This window comes from Galeopterus variegatus, unplaced genomic scaffold (assembly GCF_000696425.1).
Source record: "Galeopterus variegatus unplaced genomic scaffold, G_variegatus-3.0.2 Scaffold1302, whole genome shotgun sequence".
NCBI lineage: Eukaryota > Metazoa > Chordata > Mammalia > Dermoptera > Cynocephalidae > Galeopterus > Galeopterus variegatus.
This window is the reverse complement of record NW_007727413.1, coordinates 96,363-104,473: the sequence shown is the minus strand read 5'-3', so window position 1 is coordinate 104,473 and position 8,111 is coordinate 96,363. Positions and strand designations below refer to the sequence as shown.

The following is an 8,111-nucleotide window of genomic DNA, read 5'->3' as shown; positions in this document are numbered from 1 at the left end:
GCCCTTTTTTTTTTTTTTTTTTTTTTTTTTTTTGTCTTTTTCCGTGTCCGGCAACGGATCGCAACCCTCAGTGTTGCCCCCGGACTGGACCGGGGACCGGCAACGGGATCACAACCCTCAGTGTTGCTCCCGCGCCTCGCTCAGCCAGCGAGCGGGAACCGGTCCGCATGTGGGATCCGAACCCTCGGGCGGGAGCGCTGCTGCGCTTCCCAAGCGGTGCACTATCCAGTGCGCCACCGGGCCGGCCCAAAAGCCATACATATTACACTAAACATTGCTGTAGTTATCGCCCACAAGTTTTGATCTGTAGATTTTACGTTATAATTAATTTCAAAATATTTTCTAATTTTCTTGTGATTACTTTTTTAATCCATGGGTTATTTAGAAGTACATTTCTTAACTTCCAAATATATTTTAACTGACATTTTGTCATTGATTTTTTAGCAAACTTGAGTTGTGGTCAGAGAATATACTCTGTGTAATTCAATCCTTTGAAATTAAGAGTTGCTTTATGACTAGAACATGGTCAGTTTTTAAAAATAGTCCATGCTCACCTGAAAAGGCTGTTTTCTGCAATCAGTGTTCTATGTGTAACCATTAAGTTAAATTTTCTAATCATATTGTTCAAATACTCTATATCTTTTTTATTTTTTAATCTAACTATTCTATCAGCTACTGAGAGAGGTATGTTAAATTTCCCACTATGGGGCCAAGCCCGTGGCGCACTCGGGAGAGTGCAGCACTGGGAGCACAGCGACGCTCCCACCACAGGTTCGGATCCTATATAGGAATGGCCGGTGCGCTCACTGGCTGAGCACGGTGTGAGCGACACCACACCAAAGGTTGCAATCCCCTTACTGGTCACGAAAAAGACAAAAAAAAAAAAATTTCCCACTATGATTCTGCATTTGTTTATTTCTCCTTGTTTGCCTTTACATGTTTTCAGGCTGTGTTATTAGGTAAATGCAAACTTTAAATTTGCCTTATATCTTCTTGTTGAATTGACGCAGTAATCATCATGAAATGCCTACCTTTGTTTCTGGTAATGCTTTGTGCATTGATATCTACTGGGACTGATATTATAGTTATAACAGCTTTCTTTTACTTAACATTTTCAAGGTAACTATGCCATTTCATCATTTTACTTTTAATCTTTCTATATTTCTATGTTTTAGATATTCTATTGTAGATAGCATACAGCTAGGTTTTGTTTTTTTCCAGTATGACAGTCTTTGCCTTTTATTTATTTATTTATTTTTAAAAAATTTTTTTTCTAAAAGATGACCAGTAAGGGGATCTTAACCCTTGGCTTGGTGTCATCAGCACCACGCTCACCCAGTGAGCTAAGTGGCCATCCCTATATAGGATCTGAAACCATGGCCTTGGTGTTATCAGCACCACACTCTCCCAAGTGAGCCACGGGCTGGCCCTAGTCTTTGCCTTTTAATTAAAGCAGTTAGTCCTTTTATGCTTAATGTAACCACAAATATACTCAGTTTTAAGTCTATCATATAACTAAGTGCTTTATATTTTTCTCTCCTACTCTGTATTCATGCTTTTCTCCATTCTTGCCTTTTTAATAGATTGAATACTTTTTATTATCCCTTCCCCCTTTTTCATTAGCTTGGATGTTGTGTACTCTTTCACTATTGTTTAATCATTACCCTAGAGATTACAACATGATATTATCTGATATTTTTACTTAGGTACAAGATAATGCATGGATCTTAGAACACTTAAACTCCATATTCTCCTATATCCATTATTTTTGCAAAATGAAGCAATCTACCTAGTGGTATAAAACAACAACCACTTTATTATTTGCACAGATTCTGTGGGCTAAGAACTTGAAAAGGACACAGAGGGGACCTCTTGCCTCTTCTGCAAGATGTCTGGGACCTCAGCTGGAAAGAGCCAAAGACTAGGGCAGGGAGGGGTGATTTATTGGTTGGGGACTGGAATCATTTGAATGGTTATACATTTACAAGCCTGGTCATTGGTGCTGGCCATTGACTGTAGCCCAGGCTGGAGCTGTCAGCTGCTACACCTACTGGTACACTTGCATGTGGCTTCCCCATGTATTTACTTAGGCTTCCTCACAACATGGTGGCTGGAGTGCAAGAATGAGTATTCCAAAAAGAACTGGGTGGAAGCTGTATTACCCTTTAAGACCTAACCTTGGAAGTCAGATGATGTTATTTCCATTGTAATCACAGGCCACATAGATTCAAGGGGAGAGAACATGGCTGTCCACTTTTCAATGGGACAAGTGTCAAAGTCACATTATAAGATGAACATGTTATGACCATCTTTAGAAAATACAATCTGCCACGGGCAACCAAAGGAAAAATAAACAAATGGGATTATATCAAACTAAAGAGCTTCTGCACAGCAAAAGAAAGAAATGCAAATCAAAACTACACTGAGATACCATCTCACCCCAGTTAGGATGGAAATGCAAATCAAAACTACACTGAGATACCATCTCACCCCAGTTAGGATGGAAATGCAAATCAAAACTACACTGAGATACCATCTCACCCCAGTTAGGATGGAAATGCAAATCAAAACTACACTGAGATACCATCTCACCCCAGTTAGGATGGAAATGCAAATCAAAACTACACTGAGATACCATCTCACCCCAGTTAGGATGGAAATGCAAATCAAAACTACACTGAGATACCATCTCACCCCAGTTAGGATGGAAATGCAAATCAAAACTACACTGAGATACCATCTCACCCCAGTTAGGATGGAAATGCAAATCAAAACTACACTGAGATACCATCTCACCCCAGTTAGGATGGAAATGCAAATCAAAACTACACTGAGATACCATCTCACCCCAGTTAGGATGGAAATGCAAATCAAAACTACACTGAGATACCATCTCACCCCAGTTAGGATGGAAATGCAAATCAAAACTACACTGAGATACCATCTCACCCCAGTTAGGATGAAAATAAAATTTAAAAAATAAATAAATAAATTCACACACACACAAAAGAAAAAAAAAACTGGGGGGGGGGAGAAGAAGACATAACAACTACAATTCCTTGAAGTTGACATGACAACATACAGAAAGGACATTGTTGGGTGGGAGAGGGGAGAGGAAGGAGGGAGGGAGGTTTCGGTAATGGGCCACAATAATCAACCACATTGTATATCGACAAAATAAAATTTAAAAAATAAATAAATAAAAAATAAATGAATTCACAGAAAAAAAAAAAGAAAAAAGAAAATACAATCTGCCACAATCCTCCTCCAACTATACCATACTTGTTGTGAATATTTTAAATACATATATATTTTTAAATCTGAGAGGTATTTTAATCTAAAATAACCAGCTTCTATTTGAATATTTTCCTATTATAATAAGAAGCTATACTTTTTATGCTACCTAGTTCTTTTGCATTGAAAATGTAATATATGCACCTCACAAAAAATGTATTGGGTAGAATTAAAATAAAAACTCATTGCCCAATCCCAACAACCATCCTCTTCTCTCCCTTCTGTGTTCCCCCCCCCCCAAAATTTTTTATTGTGTTAAAATACACATAACAAAATTTACCGTCTTAGGGCTGGCTGGTTAGCTCAGTTGGTTAGAACACAGCCTTGTGATACCAAGTTCACAGGTGCATATCCCTGAACCATCCAGCCACCAAAAAATAAATGAAAAAATTTACCATCTTAACCATTTTTAACTGTACCACTCAATGGTGGTGTAATTTTCCTCTAACTGGCTCTCGAGGCCTCTCTCAGAAAAGTGGCTATAAATTCTAGCCCTGCCCTGATGGGCTTCTCAGGGGAGGTGGTGATGAATGTTTACAGTGTGACATTCATGGGATACTATTTTATTCTGTCCGATGGCCTAATGCCTAAGTGTCTGACCCATGACCAGATGTCCCTCTCATGGAAAACTTGTTTATATGGGCAGACGCCTTTGTGGCTCTTGTCTGACCCGTGTCTATTTTATCCCTACCAAGATAGACAACCATTCTCTAGGAGAGCCCTGACCAGGGGAGTAGTTAGGTTCAGGTGCAATCGGTCAGGTGAGACATAGAGGAGGTGGCACGACACAACACATGAAGTCACAGAAGCATTTTTTTACTTACAGACCCATGAGAGAAGAAGGGTGCCCATGAGGAGACTGCAGAGAGTTCAACCAGCAGATGGGGCGTGAGAGAGGGAGAGAGAGAGAGAGACAGAGAGAGAGAGCGAGCATGGGAGCTGCGGGACTGTGCCTTTATTAGGGTCCATGGTGTTATCTCTTAAGCTCTCCTGCAGGGATTGTGGATTGGCTGGTTTACAGAAAACATGCACATGATTATGGGGTTGACCATTAGGTTTTATTGTGGTTATCAACTGTGGGTGTTCTGGGTTTTGGGTAGTGGGATAAGGAACAAGCAGACTGTTTTTAATTTTTTGGAGAACTGCTGTACTGTTTTCCGCCATGGCTGTACCATTTTACGTTCCCACCAACAGTGCACAAGCTTCCAATTTCCTCGCATCCTTGCCAACACTTGTTATCCTCTCTATCTTTTTTATTACTGATTCAATCTCATTACTAGTTGCAGATGTATTCAGATTTCCTGTTTCTTCATGATTCAGCCTTGGCAGGTTTGTGTTTCTAAGGATTTGTCCATTTCGGCTAGGTTGTATAATTTCTTGGCAGAGAATTGTTCATAGTACTCTTATAATCCTTTTTATTCCTGTAGAGTCAGGAGTAATGTCCCCATTTTCATTTCTGAGTTTAGTAATTTGAGTCTTCTCTCTTTTTCCTTTAGTTCATCCAGCTAAATGTTTGTTTGTTTTGTGGATCTTTCAAAGAACGAACTTTTGGTTTCATTGATTTTCTCTGTTTTTCTATTCTCTATTTTTTTTTTCATCAGCAGTTGCATTTATTTAAACATTAAGTTTGAAACTCTTGCCTTAAGCAAGAGTACTGCAGTAATTATATCAGGAACAGGCAACTTCCTACACTGTCAAATATAGAAAGTTCCAAGGCTGGCCCGTGGCTCACTTGGGAGAGTGTGGTGCTGATAACACCAAGGCCATGGGTTCGGATCCCTATATAGGGATGGCCGGTTAGCTCACTTGGGAGAGCGTGGTGCTGACAACACCAAGTCAGGAGTTAAGATCCCCTTACCAGTCATCTTTAAAAAAATATATATATATATATAGAGAGAGAGAGAGAGAAAGTTCCTTTTGTACTTTCTTCAGCACTGATCAACAAGCGGATTCAGTCCACATTTGCTTTGCTCTGTCTTCTGAGTTAACCCGAGACTCTTCTTTAGAGACTCTGCCGTCTCAGTTGGAAGAGGGTGAGGGAGCCTGAAGTGGACCCGAAATAGAGCTCCCTACCCCCTCATAACGTACACTATCTGCTTCTGTACAATGGCTTGCTTAACCTAAGTAATTCCATTTTGCCCCCTGTCTGACCTGCAGATTTCTTCTGCATGAGAAATCGTTGACCTTTTCTTAGAACCAAAAAACAATTGCATAGAAACCGGAGCCATACACAGTGAATTATTACATGGGAACAGGAACCACACACAATGAAAACTTGCATGCTCAATTGCTCGAACGGCTCATTCTCGGCCTCTGTGACCTAGCTCCCTAGCTTGCTTTGTGCACCTGGACAAACCCGTGTGCCAATGGGATGTAGTTTTGCCTTTAAAAACCCCACAAGACCAAAGCCCGATGCTGCTCTTCCTTGGTTGCACCTTGGGAGACGCATGCTGGCCAGCTGGAGTGAATAAACTGCCCTTTTCTGCATGAGTGGTGTGTAAGTGCATTTCTTGTGGGAGGGCGCCTCACAATAGACCTTCACAGAGTCACCAGTGTAGTGCAGTCACGGTACCAATCATGATGACATGGGCACAGAGTCCCTTCCACACACCTCTAAATCTGAGTGTCCAGAGGACTAAGCAGCATGCTCCCTTTCTCTTTATTCAACATGGATACCATAGAATCAGCAGGGTGGGAAACAACCACACAGAAGAGCACAGAGGACTCCAGCTGTGGAACCTGCCACCGATGTTGCAACCAGCTGCTCTGCCTCTGTGCATTCACCTCGGGGCCTAGAACCACAGACTTGTACGATGCTCCAACAGTACATTCAAAGTAGGCGAACTTCACCATGGTGGGGGCACCTGTCTCATCCAGAGAGGAGCGACCCCCTTGTGGAATGCTTCCAGGCCTTCTTTCTTATACATTTTGAGAGCTGCATCCCTCAAAGTGTTTGCATAACCTGGTTGGGTTTGAATTTGAACCTTAGCAGCTTTCATAGGAGCCAGGGCAATGTCAGCAAAGAATTCAGCACTGGCAGAGGCAGTCAAATATAGTGACGTGTGCCAGAGATTGGCGTTCTCCTCTCTAAGCGTGTTGCTGTACAAGACTTTAAATAATTCATAAAAGCCAGGCTTTCAGAGCCCCGCACAGAGTAGCCAGTGAAAGTTGAAGCCCATCCTTTAGCCAAACCATGAACGCCATCCTCTTTAAGTGTAACTGAGAATTCATTAAATATGCCATTGTACTTTTGGGAGTCCATCTGCCTATGGTATTTCAGTAAATCCAGGGGAATGACAGTGTGTGTCAGACCACAACTTAAGACCCCACCAAAGTCACACAGTGCGTAAAACTTCATGGAGCCATATTCACAACTGTACTCTTCCACAGCAGTGCTGCCAGGTTGCGGAGTGGCAGGGTGGCCTGGGAGCCCAGTGGGGCTGCTGCAGGGTGCCCACGAGGCCATTGTGCACCAGCCGCAGGTGTGGTGTGTTAAAGGGGTTCGCCCACGCCAGGTGCACCAGGGCCGGGAACATCATCTGCCCAAGATGGCAAACACCCACGCACTCCCATGGAAAGGCTGCAGCTCACAGACCTCTGTCCTCTATTCTGTTTACTCTGATCTCATCTTTATCACTATCTTCCTTCTGCTAGCTTCATTCGTTCTTTTTCTTCTTCCTTAAGCTGTAAAGTTGTTGGTTTGAGATCTTTCTTGTTTTTTAACATAAGCATAGACAGCTGTAAATCTCCCTCTGAGTTCTGCTTTTACCGCATCCCGTGAGTTTTGCTACATTATATTTTCGTTTTCACTGTCTCTAGGTCTTTCCTAATTTCTCCTCTGATCCGTTAGTTGGTTACGAATGTGTGTTTAATTTCTACAGTTTGATTTCTAACTTTATCCTGTGGCGATCAGAGAACATACTTTGCATGATGTCTATCTCTTTAAATCTATTGACATTTAATTCATGGCCTAATATATGGTGTATCCTGGAAAATGTCGCACGCGCTTGAGAAGAGGATGCATGCTGATCTTGTTGGGTAGAGTGTTCTGTATATGTCCATTAGACCTAGCTGGTTTATTATGCTGTGTAAGTCCTGTACTTTCTTACTTATCTTCTGTATGGTTGTTTCTTCCATTATGAGAGCGCAGTATCAACGTCTCCAACTATTACTGGAGAACTATCTATTTCTCCCTTTAATTCTGTCAGTTTTGCTTTATATATTTTGATTGACTTTATTAGGTGTGTAAATATTTATAATTGTCATATCTTCTTGCTGTATTGTCCTTTTTTGTCTCTTGTAACCTTTTAAAATTTAAAGTCTATTTTGTTTGATATTAGTATGGCCACCCCTGCTGTCTTTTGGTCTCTTGTAGACAGCGTATAGCTGGATCCTGTGTTTTATCCATTCTGCTAATCTCTTTCTGTATCTCTTTTGATTGGAAAGTTTAATCCATTTACATTTAATGTAATTACTGATAAGGAAGGATTTACCTCTGTCATTTTGCTCTTTGCTTTCTGTATGACTTACATCTTTTTCTGTCTTTCATTTCCTGTATTACTGTCTTTTGTATTTGGTTAATTTTTGCAGTGAAATGTTTAAATTCCTTTCTCATTTCCCTTTGTATATATTCTGTAGCTATATTCTTTGTGGTTACTATGGGGATTACATTAAAATTTTTAAAGTTATAGTACTCTAATTTGAATTGATACCAGTTTAGTTTTAAAAACACACAAAAATTGTGATCCTTTACAGCTCTGTCCCCACCCCTTCTGGTTGTTGATGTCACAAAGTTACATTCTTATACATGTGTGCTC

The 8,111-nt window shown here is 40.9% G+C and overlaps 1 pseudogene; it reads right to left on the bottom strand.

Moving 5' to 3' along the window:
* Nucleotides 1–5,222: 5,222 nt before the first annotated feature.
* Nucleotides 5,223–6,830, bottom strand: LOC103593218 (annotated as a pseudogene).
* Nucleotides 6,831–8,111: the final 1,281 nt, after the last annotated feature.